This window comes from Meles meles, chromosome 9 (assembly GCF_922984935.1).
Source record: "Meles meles chromosome 9, mMelMel3.1 paternal haplotype, whole genome shotgun sequence".
Classification (NCBI taxonomy): domain Eukaryota; kingdom Metazoa; phylum Chordata; class Mammalia; order Carnivora; family Mustelidae; genus Meles; species Meles meles.
This window is the reverse complement of record NC_060074.1, coordinates 65736128-65755714: the sequence shown is the minus strand read 5'-3', so window position 1 is coordinate 65755714 and position 19587 is coordinate 65736128. Positions and strand designations below refer to the sequence as shown.

Here is a 19587-nt window from a genome sequence, read left to right as displayed (position 1 = left end):
CTTTAAAATGCTGATTTAGGGGCCCCTGGGTGGCTCAGTAGGTTAAGCAACTGACTCTTGATTTAGGCTCAAGTCATGATCGCAGGGATGTGAGTCTGAGTCCTGCATTGGGCATGGAGTCTGCTTGAGATTCTCTGTCTCTTCCTCTCCCCCCTGCCCCTCCACCCCTCTAAATAAATAAATAAATAAATAAATAAATAAATAAATTTATTTATTTTTAAAATGCTGATTTAGATACCTAGGGAAACAGCCATGATTGGCACCTATTTAATTTTATCACCTATATGAACTACCACAATATGCTCACTGGCAAGTAGAGAATCAACCTATCTACAAGCATTTATTGTACAAGTGCTATGTGGCCACCCAGCTTCTCCTTTTTTGGGGTGGAGGAGGCTTTACACATATAAATAATAACTGCTTGTCACTATCCTATTACTATGAGAAACCTAAAGCCCCATAATAAATGACCCTTGATAGGGTCATTATCACCTAACTGGAGATAAAAACATGAAACAAAAGTACCTTGGTACTAAATGACAACAGTGACTATAAGGACAACCAGCACCTGAGTGACAAAAAGCTCACAATGGAAACATGACACGACGGAACTAGTAGAGAAGACAGTGAGGAAATTCCACAAGGAAGGAAGCATGTGAGCCACACAAGGCACAAGCAAATACAACTGGTGGGAGAGAGGATGTAAGCCTGAGTGTACACATGAACAAGCTTACAGGAAGCTACGGGATATATGGTTGCACAGATTGGAATTACAGCAATTTGGACTGAAGTCTACCTGTTTGGGAAGACTTACTGATTTTTAAGATAGTGTGTGGCCATGATGATAGTAGGATATAAGAAAGATTAATATGATACAATCTTTTGAGGGCTTTCCATACCACCGAGGGTAAAATCAAAGTCCTTAGTTGGCCCTACAAGGCACTATATGATTTGGAACCTGTTCCATCTGTGACCTCAGTTTCTACTCCTTTCGTCTTCCCTCATTTTCAGTCATGCTGGCCTCCCGACCAAGCTTTGCACATGGCAGCCATGCTGCCACCTCAGGGCCCTCGCATGTGGAGTTGCCTCAGAAACCGTCCTGGCTTGCTCCCTCACCTCCCTGTGTCTTCACTCAAAAGTTACCTTCTTGGGAATGTAAAATGGTGTGGCCTCTATGGAAAATAATATGGCAGTTCCTCAGTAAATTAAAAAAAATAAAATTACCATACGATCCAGCAAATCCACTTCCAGGTATATACCCCAAATCACTGAAAGCAGGGACTCAACGAGGTATCTGTACACCCAAGTTCATAGCAACATTATTCATAAGAGTGGAAAGGTAGTAACAGCCAGATGTCCATAACACGTGAATGGATAAACAAAATGTGTTCTATACATACAACATATTATCTGGCCTTAAAGAGTAACAAAATTCTGACACATGCTACAGCATGAATGAACCCTGAAGGCACTGTGCTAAGTGAAATAAGCCAGGCAGAAAAAGGCAACTATGTATGATTCTGCGTACATGAGGTACCGCAAATCATCAATTTTATATAGAAGACAGCAGTATGGTTGTTACCAGGGGCTGGAAGGGAGTGGAGAACAGAAAGTTATTGTTTAACGCGTACAGAGTTTCAGTCTGGGGAGACTAAAATGTCTGGAGATGGACAACAGTGATGGCCTCACAACAGTGTGAATGAACTTAACACCACTGACTTGAACACTCAAAATCAGTTCCAGCAGTAAAAGTTTGCATTAAATCTATTCTATCTTGATTTTTAAAAATAAATGTAAAATAAGTCACCTTCCCTGGGAGCCCTTCCTTGCCACCTCATTTTAAACTACAAACCTCTTCCCAATCGACACTCTCTACCCCAGAGCCTCCTCTATCTTTTTTCTCTCCCCTGACCACCACCACCACCACCACCAAACATTATGTATTTCTCTACATACTTGGCTTACTGTCTCCTCCATACCCTCAAAGGTAAGCTCCTGAAGGCAGGACTATCTATTACTTGTTTCATATCCCCAGTGCCTCCAACAGTGCCTGGCATATAATAAACATTCAGTAAATATTCAGTAAATGTTTGCTAAATGAATTTTGACTACGATGCCGGAAAGACTCAAGCTCAGATAGACTGGAAGCAAAATTCGCCACTCACAGGCTGTGGCTGGAGTCCGTGCGTAAGACTGTAAGCTGGGGCCGTAGTGTCTATGAGGAGAGAAGAAAATATAAACCTGAAAGACACTCCAAAAAAAGGATCTATAAGATTTGAAAACAGATTGGAAAAGAAATGGAGCAGAAAAATATGTCAGGATGGGCTCTATTTTGAGACAAGAAGAATAGAAGCACCATAAGAGAAATGGGGACAGGAAGTCAGTTTTAATAAAATATAGTCCAACACAGAATCGACAAGTCAGAGCTAGAGGAGGGACTCTGTGACCCCTGCCAAAGGATGGTTAAAGCTAAAGAAGTAATGACCTCACCAAAAGAGTGCTTAAAAGAATGGCGAAGGGTGGAGGACATGTCTTTGGTGGACATACACATTAAGGGTCAGGAAAAAAAAAATGAAAGCAGCATTAAAAGTGGCAAAATTGTGGAAGCCAGAAGAGCAGTTCTGAGAAAGAGAAGTGGAGGGCAGGGAATTAGAAATTTTAAAATGCCAATACATTCACTAAGGAAGTTATTGATAACCTTAGAATAGGATTTTAAATACTGCCAAACCTTTCTTTCTTTTTTTTTTTTTTTTTTGGCGGTAGGTTTTTTTAAGACTTTTATTTGTCAGTTGGGAGAGAGAGAGAGAGAGCACAAGCCAGGAGGTCAGGAGGCGGAAGGAGAAGCAGCCTCCCTGCCAAGCAAGGAGCCCAATGCAGGACTTGATCCCAGGACCCTGAGATCAGGACCTGAGCCGAAGGCAGACACTTAACCGACGGAGCCACCCAAGTGTCCCAATACTGGCAAACCTTTTAAGCAATAAGATGATATTCAGAATTGTCATGTTTATAAAACTGGAGTCTACAGATGAAAGTTAAATGTTTTTGTCTGGAGGTTAACCTCTGGCAGGGAAGAAATCGGGACAGGAAGACACTTGCCAGAACACTGGGAAGTGTTCAGGGTGCAGGGTTGGGTTTGGGGTGGGGAATACCAGAAACCTTCCATTTAAGATCCATTGCACTTTGCCATCACTATTTGTAAGGGCCTCCCTAACTATCTCCTCCACTTACCCAGGCATCTGATATTTCAAAGCCACTGTCATCTGTTTTCACATGTGTCCCTTCTAACTGCTTTCCCGACATCTAAGGTCTCTTGATGCAGCCAGTCAGAAAGCTCATGTCATTGCTACTCAAAACTCCTGCTCAGAACCTAGCAATGGCTTGCTGTTTCACTGAGAACAAAAGCCAGTCGTCTCACAGACCCCTGTGAGGGGCCCTACACACTCAGCTGCTGCCATACACACTTCCCCTCCTGCTCTCCACAGGGCTTACCTGGTACAGCCACACTGACTCCCTCCTTTTTGTGGATCACTCATAAAGGTACTGCCTCAGGGCCTTTGCACTTGCTTTTACCCCTACCTCTGCTCCCACCTCCTTTAGGTTTCTGGTCAAAGGTTTCTAGTAAGAGTCCTTCTTCTGACTACTTGTATAAAAGTTCATCTGTAGTACTCCCAATCCGATATGCATATATTTACGTATCTGTCCTCCTTTTTCTCTTTTTTTTTTTCCTTTTCCTTCGCTTTCTTTATGTCCTTATTTATTTATTTTTATGGTACTTATTGGCACCTGACACATTGCATTTGTTCATGGTTTGCTAGCTGCCCTACATAAAGCATGAGGTATTTCATCAATGTTTGTTGAATTGTTAAATCCACATCAATGACTTCTCCTATGACTAGACAGAATTGTTTCTAACATACAACTCAGTTACCATCTTTATACTGAGAATAGCCTTTGTCTGCCGTACCTTCTTTTCTCCAAAAGAGCATTCTAGCTGGCTCTCTTCACAGAAAGCTTTCCCAGCCTATCTATGCGCCCTTCAGACTGTGATTCATAGCAGTTTACTTTTACGTTGGCCACAATTATGAAATATCCAGGTCTGATTTCTCTGCCTACACTGGATTAGAAACAGCAGACTGGATAGAAGACCTGTAGAGGCGGGTGTGTTGCTGGCATGAAGCAACAGTTCTCACCCTGAGAGGCAAGAAGAAAACTACAGATAGCAGCAATCAGGTCAGCACACACACCCACATGCACGTACATGCGCACATGTTTCTGGATTTGTAGAATAGAAGACAACTAAGATTTTAAAAATCTCACTGCTGAATGAACACTAATCAGTGTTGATAATAATGGTTCCAAATTGTCAGAGAGTGATTAGATGGGATCCTTCAACATCCGCTCAGTAGCAACGAGGCTGAAAGTATAGTTTTCCTTTTACAATTTCAATGGATACCTCCAGCCAATCTAGAAAATTCCAAAGTGAAACATGTTTTCTGATCATGTTTGCTGGATTCCTCTCAAATCTAGGGCCACAACTAGAAATAATTAAGAAACATGATATAGGGGCGCCTGGGTGGCTCAGTGGATTAAGCCGCTGCCTTCGGCTCGGGTCATGATCTCAGGGTCCTGGGATCGAGCCCCGCATCGGGCTCTCTGCTCCGCAGGGAGCCTGCTTCCTCCTCTCTCTCTCTGCCTGCCTCTCTGCCTACCTCTCTGTCTACTTGTGATCTCTCTCTCTCTGTCAAATAAATAAATAAAATCTTTAAAAAAAAAAAAGAAACATGATATAACTAAGTACTCTTACAAATAACATCTCACAGGCAGTATGTTTAAGTTTTCAAAAATATGTTTTTACATATGCTATGGGACTCTCACAGAAACTCTATGAGCAGGCAGGCAAGAAGCAGAGAAATAAAGAGATGCGCCCACTCTCAATTCAACACACGCTATGGAATGGCGTACCAGGGCTGGCAATAGTGTGGGCCCAAAAGACAAGACTCACTCTCCTAAAATCATTTTCTACCATTTTTTAAAGAATTAAAAACTTTTTAAAGAATTAAAGAACTTTCTTACCATTTTTTAAAGAATTTATTTATTTGAGAGAGAGAGAGAGAGAGCGCACATGCAAGTAGAAGGAGGAAGAGGGAGAGGGACAAGCAGACTCCACACTCAGCACACAGCCCAATGCCGGGTTCGATCTCACGACCCTAAGATCGTGACCTGAGCTAAAACAGAGTCAGAAGCTTAACCCACTGAGCCACCCAGGTGCCTCTTACCAATTTTTTTAAGTAGGCTCCACACCCAAAGTGGGGTTTGAACTCATGTCCTTGAGATCAAGAGTTGCATGCTCTGCTGACTGAGCCAGCTAGGCACCCCTTTCATACCACTTTTTTCTTAAATCATTTCACTATATGAGTCGATGATAAGAAAATCTCTACTACAGCACCAATCTTCTTATTTTACATAATATCTTATTATTTTATGGCGCTGTTCTGCAAAGAACATTATGGCTTTCAAGTCTTCCGTCAACGAAGTAATTTTTTAAAAACGATTATACTAACACCATTGCACGAGAGTCACATGATCTATGTGCAAGAGGACCCATGGCAGCAGTTCTGTAGAGCGAGAGAATGAAACAATCTCAGTGTTGTCTAGTGGGAGATTTCTTAAGGAAGTGGAAGACTGAGCAACTGGTGGAAAGAATGTGGCAGGTCTCTGTGCCCCAACATGAGATAATCTTTACAACACACAGTAAGCGAAAGGAGCACCGTTTTGCATATCAAATGTGGTGCTAGCTTTCACGGAGAGCTTGGAGATGGGACGAAGGCTGGGTGTGTTTGTCAAGGCAAAGTGTACCAGTGGAAGAACAGGCATGAACAGCGGCAGCCTCAGGAGAACAATCTCAGTGGTTGGAGGACAGGGCGGGAATGGAGGCCTGTGTTTTGTTAAATACCCTATCGTACCTATTGAATTTTTCCAGCGAGTGAATACAAATAAATAAAATAAGGTTACTATAAAGTCAAAGTGACAATAATAACGCTCCTCTGAAAGAATTACAGGGCAGATTAAGATAATGTATGTGAAAACACACTGGGAACACCAAAGCAATGGGCACCTCTTGGTTGCAATTACTTTGGGGAAAGAAAGGCTTTTTTAAATTTTCTCAATGTCAAATTTCAGTGCTCTTGACATCATGCCCAAAACACAAAAATATCTTCAGAGGCTGCAACCAGATTTAAGATCTATGAGGAAGGACTGGCCTTTTGTCCACTTGCGAGGTTTGGTTTTGTTCCATTTATTTTGTTTTGTTTTGTTATCTTTGTTGTTTGATGGTTTTCACAGATGTGCTTTTGCCTCTATGCATAGACCCTGAAGCACCAGCAGAGCCCAGGAGACAGGTACAACCTGAAAGTGGAAAAGTAGACTGCATTTTTGCACCCCTGATTCGCCTTTCTGACCTCCGCTGGGGTAAGCACTGCCCATACTGAAAACCCAGGTAATCTCCTACTGTCTTGTCCTAAAACAAAACACTTTGGCTTTGACTGCAAATAGAGAGGGTTAGAGTAGAAGGGGTACATTTTCCTGTTCCAGCAGTAAGTCATTAGAACTGACCTGCCCGAAATAAACTTCAGAAAGTTGACAGTCCAACTATAACAAGTAAAGAGCTATATTTCTTGGTGAGTATGTTGCAAATAAGCACATTTTACCGCGAGAGTTCAGTCCTCCTTGTGAAGCACCACGTGCCAAAGCAGTGACTGAATCCAAGCACAAGGATGACAATGTTCCGGGGAGCTCAGCTCCGCCAATGCGCCTCCCACCCAGCTTCCCAGAGATAAGTGATAAAGGCCCACCCATTATCTTATGTAAGAGGTGTTGAGAAACCGCTTTTTGTTTAACACACATTTATGTGCATGTTCTTATATAAACATATTTGATCTGCATAAGAATCCAAAGAGACAGACATTATTTTTTTTTAAGATTTTATTTATTTATTTCACAGACAGAGATCACAAGTAGTTGAAAAGGCAGGCAGAGAGAGAGAGGGGGAAGCAGGCTCCCCACCGAGCAGACAGCTCAATGCAGGGCTCAATTCCAGGACCCTGGGACCGTGACCCGAGCCGAAGGCAGAGACTTTAACCCACTCTCTCACCCCTGAGAGAGACACTATTTTCATCTTCATTTTATAGATGAGAAAACTGAGGGATGGAGAGGTTTAGTAATGAACCCAGGGTCAAAGAGCAAAAAATGTGGGGACAGAAGGAGTTGGAGCCCAGAGTTCAGGCTCTTAATTCCCAAGTTCTACAAAAAGCACAAAGGTAAATACTGGGAATTGAAGGGGAACAGAATACAGCACCCCCTAATACCCCATTTCGACATACTGATTATTCTGAATTACAGTTCCATAAGAGACAGCCGGTGCGAAGAGGGCATGCTAACCTCCTCTGTCCCCCTGAAAGCAGGCACTACATCTCCCACAGGAGAAGTGACCCTCCCTGTCCCAAGAGGAAGAGACACATCCTTATCATGAGAGAGAGAGAGAGAGAGAATTTAGGGCAGACAAGGTTGTATAAACAAATCTTATTACTGCTTCACTAACTTACTACCCCTAGCCCAAACCCCTCTGTCTCACCAATTCTTCACAAACATATTGTTTCTTTGCCTAAAAGGTACAAAAGCTACTAGCTTGCATCACTTCTTTGAGTCTCATCTTTTTATGAGCTCCCAGAAGAACAAAATTGCATTTGTTTTTCTCCTGTTTATCTACCTTACGTCAATGAAATTATTAAGCTAGTAAAAGAACCTGGAAAGGAAGAAAAGTATTTCTCCCCTGCAGAATCTACTGGAAATCAAGACAGACCCGTCTCTGGCTTCTTGGGCGCTGACCTCCTAGCCCAGAAAGGATCAGGAAAGACCAATCAAGAGGTAATGAATCGCAATGGCCGAAGTGCCACAATGGACAAGTGACAAAGAATCGCAGCCAGAAGGTGGAGGATGACGGAAAATATTCACAGGGTTCTCAGTGAGTCCTCACGAAACCCTGAAAAATAACTAATAATATTCTCCTTGCAGAGATGAGGCTGCTATGGCTCGGGGAGGGGCGGCACAGGCCACCGCAGGAGTCACCCGAGGTGTGAGTGGTCCTAGCACCGCCTGCTTGTCAGGGACAAACTACTTGACTTTCTTTCATCTCTTCCACAGTTGTGTTCTCCTCACATCTTATCAACTGGACCTCCTCTGCATTTTACACCGTGAGGTTTAAGTACTCATCACAGGGGTCTTGTCAGATGCAGACGGTCTTACCGCAGTGACAACAGTCACTTAATACCGAGCACCCTGCTCGCGGTAGGACTGTAAGGCGTACTGGTTAGTGGCGGTCGCCGAGAACTGATCCCTTTCACAGGTTCCCTGCAGCTGCCCTGTGCCAGTGGCTGAGCAGCCCAAGCATAAAGGAAGAAAGAGACGAAGAGTAAAAATAAGTAATGACCTCATTCCAAAGGCCAGGCCAGGTGTTTTCACAAGTTATCTTATCAAAATGGCTAGAAGCAATCAGATGTTTCAGAGAAAATGGATCCCAGAGGCTGCTGGGGTTGATTAAGAAACTATTCCTCAGTGGTACTGGGATAGAGATGTGCAGAGGCAGATGGGAGCTATACCGATAGTGAACAGAGCATAACCACCCAGTTGTACGCCTGAAACTCATGGAACACTGTGTGTCAACTATATTCCAATTTTTAAAATTTTAAAAATACATATCCCTATTAAAAAAAAACTATTCCTTTATTTTTTAAAACTATTCCTTTGTTTTAAAAGTACTATAAGAAAAATGGAATGCAACCGAAATACCGTTTCAAGAGAACAGAAATTTTGCAGTGATGAAAAATTATGTTTGCAAGGAGTTTCCAACAAATGGAGAAATAGTATCTTCTAAAAATATTTACATATTCAGAAAAAGGACAAAAAGTAAAGTATAGGCTCCTTTATAGAATACTGCATGTATATTTCATGCATAAGATAGCTGTGAACCATAGAAGAAGGAAGAGTATGACTCCTGACTCCCACCAGGGAGTGAGAATGAGAAGACGGATGAGAGGAAATTTTAACATTCAGTTTACAGCCTTTGAAATACATAATCTACACCTTTTGAATACAGAATTTTTAGAATTAAAACAAAATTAAATTTAGGAAGAGTTTTTAAATTATGTGCAAAAATGATGAAAAAGTTATCTTAAGTGACAGGACAAGAGTTTTTCAACATGGCACAATTTCAACCACATCCCCTTCCCAGTAAAAAACTAGAAGGGGTGCCTGGCTGCCTCAGCTGGTGGAGCATGTGACTCCTGATCTTGGAGTTGTAAGTTCGATCCCTATTTTGGGCATAGAGATTACTTAAAAATAAAAATCTTTTAAGAAGAAAAGAAACTAGAAAATTCCTGAAACACTATTAAGAATACTTAGCCTGGGGGACACCTGGGTGGGTCAGCGGGTTAAGCGTCTGCCTTTGGCTCAGGTCATGATCCCAGGACCCTGGGATCAAGCCCCACATTGGGCTCCCTGCTCAGTAGGAAGCCTGCTTCTCCCTGTCCCACTCCCCTTGCTTGTGTTCCCTCTCTCAGTCTCTCTCTCTTTCTGTCAAATAAATAAATAAAATCTTTAAAAACAAAACAAAACAAAAACAATTTTTTTTGCTTTTTTTACTTTGTATACTTTCTTACTGTTTGAAATATTTACAGTAATATTATTATAATAAATTATATATTATAATGATTAATAATTAATAATTTAAATATTAATAATAATTTATCACACTCACGATTTTTTAAAAATCCCAGGATTAAATAAGAACAAATAGAGTATAGGAAATCTACCAACATAAGTGACAGAATTATAGGAGTTTCTTTTGCCCCATTCTACAGTCAAGGGTAAAGAAACTAAGATTGTCATTCTAAGATGACTAAGTTTAAAGTAAACACTGCAAGACTACCTTCTTGCTGAAATACAGCCAAATGTGGACTTAAAACCCTACTTCCAAGGAAGGCAGAATCCCACCTTAATTTTAAATACTTTTAACTTAATCTTCTTTTCCTCCTTATAATCTTCTTTGATACATGTGTCAACTCTGCTTTCTTTCAAACAGCCCTCTGGGAAAATAAGGGGATAGTGGCAATTAGCCGGAGCCAGGTCACAGGCTCCAACCTTGGTGCGACTGGTAGCTACCCACAGACCACACACCTTACTGGTGCTGTTCACTTCTACCCCTCCCAATTCCTTTTGGACTTAAGTTTTTCCTCTCAGAGAATGTTACCCACCTTTACATAGTATTAAGACATCCTGCATCTCACAAAATAGTGAAGGGAAGGAATTACTACTTTAAGTGACCTTGATGCCAAACTGTCATTCATTCGCAAAATATGGATCTGCTTTGCCAGCTCTTTTGGAAAATGTATGGGCACCATGTTCATTATCATCAGGCTTTCTCCCCTCTGAGGTTAGAGATTCTTTGTGAGGCAAAAATAAGACAGGAGAGTTCTGTTTCTGTTCCTTTATGGGGGCGTTAAGCACACTACAACTTCTCTCTCTTGCTTTTTACAAGTAAAAACTCTGGACACAACACAAAAAACCATCCAGTTGAGAACTGTGGAAAGTAAGCAAAAAAGGTAAATGGTGGAAGAGAGTCAAAACTTAGAGAAGTGACCTAAAATAGGGTAAATCTGTCAGGTTTTTATCATTATTATTTTATTCTGGCAGCTTTGTTCTATAGCAGGACAAAGTCACAGAGTTCCAAAGCAGTGTGAACAGACAAAACTCCAAATGAAACTCCTTTCCCATCAGAGGAACTTGGAAAAAGGACTCTTGCAAGCTACAGTATGGGGGGAATCATGGAGAGAAAGAAGATACAGAAAGGAATTCCCTAATTCTACACAAAACTTTGCAGAGTTCCTGGCTTTACCCTGAGCTGTGCATTCACAAGACAGGCCACAAATGGCATAGCAAAGGCTCTGAAAACTGAACTAAGATTAGAGCCATTACTCATGGGTGGTGAGACAGAAATGCAGTTCGAATTTAACTGGGTTCACTGCCTGCAAAAAACAAATAAAAAACAACACTGTTCAGAAGATTAGAACAGGACCCAGAATCTACATAGCATAAAATACACAGTGTCTGGGCTACAATCCAATATCATCCCACATACAAAGAAGTAGGAGAACATGACCAATTCCCAAGGGAAAAAAACAATCAGATTCTAACCCTGAGATGACCCAGAGGACTGCTATAATAATATCCTCCATGAGGATACAGAATGATTGGAAAAGATAGAAGTTCTCACCAGAGAATTAGAAATTAGGGGGGGGGAAAAATGGAAATTATAGAAATAAAAAAAATACATCCGAAATAAAATTTCACTGAATGGCTCAAAAGAGGAATGAAGATAATAGAAGAAGTGAGTGAGCTTGAAGAGTCGGTGAAATTTCCAATGTGAAGAAAAAAGAAAAGAAATTTTTCAAAAAAAAAAAAGCAGACTTGGGGACCTAAGACAAAAATATTAAAACTTCTAGTATTCATGTCACCAGAGTCCTAGAAAAAAAGGAGAAAAAGCTTGATGGAGAAATTATTCAAAGAAATAATGTCCCAAACTTTTCAGTTATTAAAAGAGGCAAATTTACAAATACAAGAAGCTTACAAACTCTAAACTGAATAAACCCAAAAATAAATACAAAGATAACCACCCTTAGACACTCACAAATAACTGCTAAAAAGCAGAGATAAAGAAAAAAAGAATTACAGCAACTAGAGAAAAATTACACATTTATACAGGAGGACAATGATTTAGAATGACGAAGATTTATCAGAAATCAGAGAGGCCCAAAAGCCATGGAACATCTTTAAAGTGCTCAAAGAAGAAAACTGCCAAGCAAGAATTCTATATTCCTTAATTCTACTTCAGGAGGCTCAACAGGGGTGCCTGGCTGGCTGAGTCAATGGAGCATGTAACTCTTGATCTATGGGTTGTGAGTTCAAGCCCACACTGGGTGTAGAGATAACTTAAAAATAAAATTATGAGGGGCATCTGGATGGCTCAGCCGGTTCGGTGTCTACCTTTGATTCAGGTCATGGGATCGAGCCCCGCATCAGGCTCCCTGCTCAGCAGGAAGTCTGCTTCTTCCTCTCTGCCGCTCTCCCTGCTTGTGCTCTCTCTCCGAAATAAATAAAATCATAAAAGAAAGAAAGCTAAATAATGACATTTTTAGACAAAGCAAACTTAACAGAATTCATTTTGGGCAGACCTGCTCTAAAAGAAATGTTAAAGGAAGTGCTTCAGGCTGAAGGAAAATGACACCAGAAAGAAACTAGGGTTTTCACCAGGTAAAGAACAACAGAAATAATACATTAAAGGGTAAATATAAATGGCTATTTCTCCAAAATTCTTTAAGGTCTGTATGACTGTTGGAAGTAAAAACTGTACCATTGTTTGGTGGGGTTTTCAATAAGATAGGTGTAATACATATCATGACTATAACATAAAGAAAGGTGAGTGGGGAGGAAAAAGGCACCTATATGGTTGTAAGATTTCTACATTTTACTTTAAGTAGCTCAATATTAACTCCAAGTAGACTGTGATGGTTTAGATATATATATATATATATATATATATATATATATATATAGTAACCTTTAAGCATCCACCAGAAAATTTTTTCCAAAGAGAGCCCCCCCCAAAAAAAGATAAATAAAAATGAAATACTAAAAAGATTCAAATTATCCAAAGAAGACAGGAAGGAAGGGAAACAGGAGCAAACAGCAGAAGAGACATACATTAAATAATAAATGGTATATCTAAGTCCAATCATACCAATAATTATATTAAATGTAAATGATCTACAACACCCAGGTAAGGACAAGGATTGTCAGGATTTTTCAAAATAGTAAGAACCAACTAAGGCAACTTTTTTGCCTACAAGAAACTTGTTTTAAATATAAAGACCTAAACAAATTAAAAGTAAAGGACGAAAACATATATTGTGTATTCTCTAAGCAAAAGAAAACCAGAATGGCTACATTAATTTCAACCAAACTCCTATTCTTGCCTCTCTTAATCTTTAATCTTTCTATATTAATAACATTTATTTACAGAAGCTATTCTCTCATAACTTGTGAAACCACTTGCAGAGTATTAAGCTATGTTTGACAATGATTTATAAAATTTATAAGCACACCCCTGTTCTTTATTAACTTACCATCTACAGCCATTAATGCAAAGGTTAATATATTTGTTATGTATTAATGTATATTACATCCCCTATGTACACAGAAAATGTCACAGACTTTATGAATGGCATGGGCTTCTCACTATAGTTTAGGTGACCTACAGAGTAATGCTGGGGAAGAGAAAAATAATGTAAGAAGCTTTAGAAAAAAATATATTTTCAGAAGCAGTTAAATGTAGATTTTGAGTAATCAAGCCTAAAGCGGGCATAAGGCTGTACAGCACATAGACAGATAAGCCTCTTAAAGTTTTATTAGACTTATAAAGATTAGCAACAGTATTAAGCAGATCATGTCTATCACTGTATCTTACATTATAACGATGAAATCATGTTTGGGGGCTTATACTTGACAGATATCCTTCCAAACAATATTTTGTACCTAACCATTCTCACTATGACATTACAGCCTTACAAGCCCCTCACCTCCCTTCCCCCAGTCAGGTTCTGAAGTTGAGAAGGAGGAGGGAAAAGGAGGAAGAGGAGAAGGTACCGATGATTATGCAAGAGGGTGGAAACTTCTGCAATGGAAATTCATCAATTGTGTACAATGCACAGATCAGGGTTTCTAATGTAAAGTTCTCAGGTGTAACTAAAAACCAGGGGAACAGACTGGCTTTCTTAGGGGCAAGTATAAAATGAAGTATAAAATGAAGACAAAGAAAAGTGAAAAACTAAACCATATAGTCCATATGGATCATCACTGCCCTTCCTCTTCATGTGTTTGCACATATATTTTGTGATTTGATTTAAAAAAAAAAAAACCACTCTGCTCTATGTAAGAGGAATATTATTTGCATCTTACAAATGAGGCAACAGACAGACAAAAAGTACTTTATCCAGATAGGCATCCCTCACTTTTACAATGCAGTTCATCCTTGGAAACGATCCTATAAAAATCATTAAGAGGACTGTGTGGAATGTATTAAATTCATTTATGAAAATAGGTTTGACTTTAGCAATGAAAGCTTGTGACAAGTAAGTAGATAAAGACAAGGAGAAGTGAAATACTGGCCTCTTCTTTCACTGCATCACAAGGAATGCTCGGAGGAGTGACAGGCTAACTCCACAAAGAAGCAGGGGCGTCAGCACTTCTGGGTACAAACATGACCTGCCCTACAAGAAGAATCGGGGAGAGACCCAATGCAACTACTACAAATCTGCAGTTAAAAAGCAAGGCGTTAAAGAGCCTAGAAATAAGCCCACGCACATTCAGTCAACTGATCTTTGACAAAGAAGCGAAGAAAATACAGTAAAGAAAGGACGGTCTTTTAAACTAATGGTGCTTCAACAGGACATCCATATCCAAGGGGGAAAAAAATGAACACAGACCTTTTACAAAAATTAACTGCGAATGGATCACAGACCTAAATGTAAAACACAATATAAAACTCCCAGAAGATAACACAGGAGAAAAATCTAGGTGATATTTAATTCAGCGGTGACTTTTTAGATCCAAGATTAAAAACACAATCCAAAAGACAAAATTGGTAAATTGCATTTCATTAAAATTAAAAACCTCTGCTCTGCAAAAAACAAACAAACAAGCAAACAAAAAAACCACTGTTAAGAGAAAGAAATGACAAGCCACCGGCAGAGAGAAAAATCTCTGCAAAACGCATATCTGATAAAGGACTAGTATCCAAGATATACAACAAACTCTTAATAACTCAACAAAAGAAAACAACCCAATTAAAGAATGAGCAAAAGATCTAAACAGCCTCCTCACCAAAAGATATTCAGAAGTCAAATTACCATATGACAAGATGATCCACCTCATACGTCATTAAGGAAATGCAAATTAAAACAAATGAGACACTGCTACACATCTTTTAGAATGACTAAAATCCAAAATGCTAACACCACCCCAAAGTTTGAGTGAGGAGGTATACAGAAACTCTCATGACTGCTGGTGGAAATACAAAATGGTACAGCCACGTGGGAAGACATTCTGGCAGGTTCTTAGAAAACCAGACATGCTCTTATCACACAGTCCAGTAATCATGGTTCTTGGTATTTGCCCAAAAGAGCTGAAAATTTACACCAACACAAAAAATTACACAAGAATGCTTATATAGCAGCTTTATTCATAACTGCCAAAACCTGGAAGAAACCAAGATATTCTTCAACAGGTAAATGGACATATAAACTGTGGTAACCCTGACAATGGAATATTATTCAAAGGTAAAAGAAATGAATGATCAAGCGACAAAAAAGCATGGAGGTGGACATGTTAACCAACACCATGGTAATCATTTCACAGTCAATACATATATCAAGTTGTAACAACGTATATCATAAACTTACACAGTTTATGCATCAGTTATGTCTCAAAAAAGCTGGGAAAAGTAAGTAAAATCTGGATATCATGGTAGACTGGATACTGTACTAGAGAAAAAAAGAATGTTCCATACATTAAGGACAGAATGGGGTCAATTCATAGACTGGAATACAGACAGTAAACTGGATAGAGATTTTTTTTTTTAATATGGTAACTGTACTCTGATTGTGTAGAGACTGTCCTTCTTAGGAGGTGACTGGGTTAGAACATGAATAATACACATATATGTGAAGAAAGAACAAGAGATGAAGCAAATAGAAAAACTCACCACTGAACTTGGGTGAGGAGTATACAAGTGTTCTTTGTGCTGTTCTCACTTTGCTTGTCTTGAAATTACTTCCAAAGAAGTTTTTAAAAGTTTACAAAGAAAAGGAAGGTGGGGGGGGGGGGGACAAAGAGAAACCTTGAATACATATTGCTAAGTGAGAGATGGCCACAGACTGTATGATTTCCAACTACATGACATTCTGAAAAAGGCAAATCTATGAAGACAGAAGTGGTTCTAGGGATTCAGGGGAAAGGAGGGATGAACAGGTAGAGTTCAGGATTCTTATGACAATGAAACTATTCTGTGTGATACTGTAGTGATAGATACCTGTTGTCACACATTTATCAAAATGCAGAGAATGGATGAAACAAAGAGTGAACCCCAATAAAGACTGAACTTTAGTTAAAATAATGTATTATTGATATTGGCTCATGAGCTGTAACAAAAGTACTCTAAGATGTTAAGAAGGAAAACTGCAGAGGATCAGGGGCAGAGATGAGGGAGTATACGAGGACTCTGCACTTTCCACTCACTTTTCTGTAAATGTAAAAATGCTCAAAAAATAAAACCTACTAATTTTTGTAAAGCAAAGCAGTGTGTCTTTCTTGTGTGTGCGTCTGTGTTTCATGCTTATGGGTTAAGTTTCGTGGTGTTTTGTTTTGTTTTGTTTTTGAGAGAGAGGGTGTGAGCAAGTGGAGAGAGGGGCAGAGGGAGAGAGAATCCCAAGCAAGTTTCACGCCCAACTCAGAGCCCGACACGGGGCTCTATCTCACGACCTCCAGATCATGACCTGAGCTGAAATCAAGAGTCAGACACTTCACCAACTGAGCTACCTAAGTACCCTAAGGGTTAACATTTTTAAATGACACCAAAGGGTATTTTAATTTCCTCCAATTTCATAAGCCAGCATTGTAGTATGAGGCAAATGGATGAAATAGAAACCACCTAATGAAAACCTGCCTATCACTTTCTATGCTGTCTTCGGTCACTGACTTCAGAGGTATCTAGCTGTCATTTGTTTATTTTCATAAAGAAAAGGCATTCTACTTCACTGTGAAGGATCTTGAAGCATTACTTCAGCCCTCAAGGATGTTATCTGTAAGAAAAAGCCCTCTCTTCACATCTCTTAAAGCCAGAGCCAAGGTCCTTTCTGACGACTCTTCATATGGCTACAAATACCAAAGTGTAAAGAGCCTTATAGGTTGAATGCCTCAAACAGAGAAACTTTAGGTGAAAACACATTTAAGCCCCTATTCTTTTCTGAAGGGAAAAAAAAAAAAAACACACACACACATCTTGCCTTGAAAACAGATGACTATAAATTCTCCCCCCAAACACCATCACCAAATAGTTAAGGATTTCAGCTATAAGGGACGGTGTTCAACTTAGGGCGATTCATGATTACGTGTCTGCAAAGCAACCTATCACCTCACTGGTGTGGTTAAAGTGGAGAGTTGTTTTCTTCTCTACTTAAGATTTGTGAAAAGCCTAGTACTAAAAACAACAGCACTTGTGTTGTGTTAAATGACATGCAGAATTTTCTCCTGATTGTGCTTTTAATAAGCAGGGCTTAACTTTTAGCTATGAACATAGTGGTACAATATTTTGAATGCACAGAGATAATTCTAGACCAGTGATTCTCCAAGTGTAGTCCCTGAACCAGCAGCATTACCAGGAAACCTACTGGAATAAAATTCTAAAGCTGACCTACTAAGTGAGAAATTCCAGGGGCACCCAGATGGCTCAGTGAGCTAAGTGTCTGCCTTTAGGTCAAGCCATCACCTAGGGGTCCTGGTATCCAGCCCCGCATGGAGCCCTGCGTCAGGCTCCCTACTCCTAAGGGAACCTGCTTCTCCCTATTCCTTTGCCCCTCCCCAACTCCCACCTATGCTTGCTCTAATAGATAAATAAAATCTTCAAAAAAATAAATGAGAAATTCCAGCCATCTGTTTTTGCAGCCCTCCAGGTGACTCTGATGACCAGTGAAGTTCTAGAAGTCCATAAATTTAGAAATAAGATTTACCTTCCTTTCTCTAACTTGACTATAACCAATTATGTTGGTAAGCCTGGTTCAGAGAGCTCCTCATGATCATAAATGCTAGAATGGCTGGATAAGAATCTCATCTTTTGAGGAAGTCTGAGTGGCTCAGTCAGTTAAACATCTGCCTTCGGCTCAAGTCATGACCCTACGGGTCTGGGATGAGATGGAGCCTCCATCATGGGGCTCCCTGTTCAGCGGGGAGGCGGGGAGTCAGCTTTTCCCCTCCGTCCCTCCCCCTGCTCATGTGCTCACACTCTCTCTTTCAAATAAATTAAAAAAAAATCTTATTTTTTAATTTTGATATGATCAATTTATCAATTTTTTTTTGTTTAGCTTGTGTTTTTGGAATTATATCTAAGAAACCATTGCCTAATCTAAGATCACAAAGCTTTATGCCTATGACTTATTTTTTTATTTAATTTTATTTTTTCAGTGTTCCAAGATTCATTGTTTATAAAAAAAGAATTTTATCTTTTGATCCTTGTCTTCCACCATGCGAAGACAGGACCTTCACGTGTTTCACAAAGGAAGGAGGAAAACTCATATCCAGTGCCAACTCTGAACCAACACAGAAAGAAATCTGTTTCCTCAGTGGGAAAAGACATCTAAGCCTTCCTTCCTTAGGCTTTCTTCTTCACCACAATACCTTATTTTGGATAATAATTTTTAGTTTACAAAGCACCTCCAGATACATTATGTAATTCAGCTGCCACAAAAACCCTGTGAGGCAAGTTCTCCATTCTCCCCAACATTTTGAAGAAGCAAAGCTCAAAGAACTCTGAGTAACTAGCAACCCACCCAAGATCAGCCAACAGGTATGTGTACAGAGCCTCCACTATTCACACCAAGCACGATGCTGGGCGCAATTACCATAAAATAAACATTAGCTGTGTGATCTTGGACAAATTCCTGAAGCTTCAGAAGCCTCACTTCCACATCCATAAAAAAGAGGTAAAAGTAGCACCTACTTTACAGAGTTTATGTGAGGATTCAATGAGATAATCCAGGAAGGCTCTAGGAACAGTGCCTGGCAGAGAGCACAGCTGTAGTAAACACTGGCCATAATTATGGATCCTCACAGCATCACTGCTCCTATTCGGACAACACTGCGGGCACCACTCCTGTTCCAGGGAACTGCGTTTTTTTATCCTATCACTGCTTTTCTTTATCCCTGCTTTCAGACTTCCGATGGTATCCAAACTATCATATGTTGAATGTTTATGCAACAGACACACAATCCCACCATCTCTTGGGCTATGGTGGAGCTTACAATTGATTAAACCATCAAAAAATTTCATAATAAATGAATATTTTTGTTAGCAACTATTCCAATCATCACACGCTCCTATATTTATTTTAATTTAAAGATTAGCTCTTACAAAGATAAACCAGATAGTTACGTCAAATTTACATAGCCTTCATCCCAGAGAGCTTCTTGAGACTCAAGGAAAACAAAAGGCTTAATTAAATAAGGCTGGCAAATTGAAAAGCTGGCTTTGGCTCCTTGCCACTAAATTGATCAAAGATAGTCTGAATCTCCAGTTGTATAATGAAAAACAGAAACTCTTCTCTGAGCAAGTCCTTCCAGATTTATACCCGACTGCAACCCTTTGAAGCTGACACAGCTGAAATCAGATTTTTTGCATGAATTATGCACTACAGTGGAACAGAAGGT

General features: G+C 39.8%; 1 protein-coding gene across 2 annotated transcripts in view; it reads right to left on the bottom strand.

The window, feature by feature from the left end:
- CERS6 (ceramide synthase 6) overlaps window positions 1-19587 on the bottom strand; it is a 317644-nt gene that overhangs the window by 270445 nt on the left and 27612 nt on the right. The window lies entirely within an intron of this gene.